Genomic DNA, 3,008 nt, shown 5'->3' with positions numbered 1-3,008 from the left:
ACAAGCAGAGGTGCCTGAGCAGAATTTAGCAGGTACCACTGCTCCTCAGGTATCTGCTGCTAAGCCCACTGCTCTAGGTGATCAAAGCAGCAGACCAACTGTTTTGTAACCCCCACCTACAAATCCCAAAAATCCAAACAAAAAGAAAAATAAAAACCCCCCCAAACCAATCAAAACGGCAACTCTGGAGGATGAGATACCAGAGCTACTGCCTGTGACAGCACAAATGTCACAAGAAACCACTGCTTCTACTTCCTCACAACAGTTGGTACAAATATCTCAACCCATAACCATAACTCCTCCTGCTTCTTCACAAAAAGAACAGGTTGTACACAAAGGGCCACCACATTATGATGCTCTGGATACACTCGTTTCCATCGTCCACAGCTCAATGCCCGGGGCAAATCCTCTTTCTACACCCACCATCACATCCACAATTCCACCAAAACCACAACTTTTGTTGGATGCAATCGATTTGAACCAGGCATTACTCAGTCCTTCTCCATCACCTGTTAATGAGAATATATTGACTTTGCCTGATGTCTCATTCCTTGCTAACCCACCAACACAACCTGAGGAGGTTACACCCCTTGAGTTACAAGTAAATCTTGGTGGTAATCCAAGTGAAGCAGCCACTACAACTGTTGAACCCACTGGTTTACAGTTGGGCAGTGGTTACATCAATAAGACTTCCTTGGAGGCAATTCCTTTTATAGCACCTCTGCCAACCACCAGTGGATTTATTTATCCTACTGGCAACATCAAAAGGCTGTCAAGGGTTGAAGGGAGAAGACCCCAGTACCAAGAAAAAGGGGCATCAGTGGTTAAAGTTTGGAGTAAACTCCCTACCTCTACCATTGATAAAACCACTGCTAGTGGGAAATCAGATGATCCCATTCATTTGGGTGATGGTTTAAAGTACCAGAAATTGACGGCTCGTGTTGAAAAACTTGATAACTCTGTTGCAGAACTCAAAGATATGCTACAACAGTTGTTACAAGTACAAAAGGTACAAACCACTGCTGTTCCACCTCAAGCACCTGCTCCACCACAGGCATCTACTACAAATGAGCTCTGGAATCTATTTCAACCTTTTCTCTATCATCAAGCACAACTAGCAGATCAGCAACATGAAAAACATGTGCAACAGCTGAGAAATGCAATGGAGTCAAGGTTCAAGAACACTCAGGCTGATCTAAAGGCTCTCAAAACTCAGATCCTGCACACCACTGGCACTGCTCCTCCACCAGTTTTCTTCATTGATAAACTTCCCGAAGATAATGCCAAAAAGGGGGCGAAAATTCAGGAATGGAGAAGGAAGGGAATAGAGGATGGTCTCTACATTGCACCAGAAAATTCAAATATGACCAAACAGATCCCTCTGCCAGATGGAAGCAAGAAAATTGATGTGACCACAAATGCACTGGCAGAAGCAGTTGCAAGTGTAAAAAGGGATAGAGAGGCCAAAAGGAAAGCCAGGGTGGATTATCCGGATCAGGGTACTTCAGGGTAAAAAGATGATGAAAATCTTGTTGATGAAAAGATGAAGCCTACAAGAAGAGTAAGGCTACCCAAATCCATTCCAATCAGACGTTCAAAGTCTGCTACAAAACCACCACCTAAAACAACTGTTGTAACTCTTGTTGTATCCACTACTGTTGGTACTTCAATGGTTTCAACATCTGCTCCCATTTCAACACACACCACTTCAACACACACTACATCCACTGCCTTACCACCATCACCACCAAAAACAAAATCACCTCCTGTCAAAAGGCAGAAGACAGCAGCTGTTACAACATCTGCTGTAAAGACAACAGTGGTTGGAACACCAGTTGTTTCAACAACTGTTAGTCTATCACAAACCACTGCCACTACATCCACTGTTCCATCCAAAAGATCATCAGCCCCTCCTCAAATAAAGAGGAGAAGGCTAATTCTTAAAGATGATGACACTTCACCATCCCAAACATCTTCAAAATCTTTAGCTCTTGTCACAATACCAAAACCAGTTCCTCTTTCTTCAGTTCCAATGCACAAGCCTTTACCTCCTGCAGGTGTTCAATTTCCTCTTGAACTAGAAGCTGTTAGAGAAAAATAAAATCATTCTATTATGAGGATGACCCTGCCAAAAGGAGTTTGCCATCAATAAAAGGATATCCCTGGCCTAAAAATGTTGATGAATATTTGAAGATAAAGGTCAAGCAAGCAGAGGATATCTCGAAAAGAAACACACTAGGGAAATCTGACAAAGAAATTTCTAGGAACTATCAATATCTGCTCACTCAAGTTAGCTCCCTAGAACAATTTGCAAAAAATGTCAGTCAACAAATTTCAGAAAGAGCAGCTGAAACTTTGAAGAAAGACTACATTGAAAGCATTATGGCTCACAAGAAGTACAAAGGAGAGAGATATATGTACAAAGAGTGGACTGTTCCTGAGCTTGAAAATGAAGCAGCAAGAATTCAAGACATGATAAACAGGAAAGTCACTCCCACTCCTCCTGATTAGGCAAAGTTCAGAAAGAATGTACCTGACAAACAGGTAGAACTGTGGAGAATGAAAGAAGAACTGGTTGCTGCTGAATTTGGAAACAAAAGACAAGTTGCTAGATGGAAAGAAGATGTGGTCTGGACAACCTACAAAAGGTTGGAGGAATTAAGAAAGAAAGACCCAAAGGTTCCTCAAAAGCTTGACTATCCTGAAGCAGAGGTTTCAAAAAGACCAACAAAGCTGCAAATCAGGAGAGCCACTGCTCCTACTGGTACTGCCTTCTACAAAAGAAGAAAACAAAGCCAGTTAGGATTTGAAACAGTTCAAGAGATTCTTACTGGAAATGCCATTGTGAAAGAAGGCTTGTTGATAAAGTTAAAAGAAGAATCTGAACTGGAGAACTCTGCTAAAGCTGCTTAGCCAGTGATGAACAGGCCAGCCTCACCAAATACTTCTGCAAATAAACATCTCCCAAGAAACCCACCAGGCTCAAAAATACAAAAGTGGGAAACTGA

The sequence above is a fragment of the Helianthus annuus genome, chromosome 7 (genome assembly GCF_002127325.2).
Source record: "Helianthus annuus cultivar XRQ/B chromosome 7, HanXRQr2.0-SUNRISE, whole genome shotgun sequence".
Classification (NCBI taxonomy): Eukaryota; Viridiplantae; Streptophyta; class Magnoliopsida; order Asterales; family Asteraceae; genus Helianthus; species Helianthus annuus.
The sequence above is the reverse complement of the archived record's forward strand: the minus strand, read 5'-3'. Positions refer to the sequence as shown.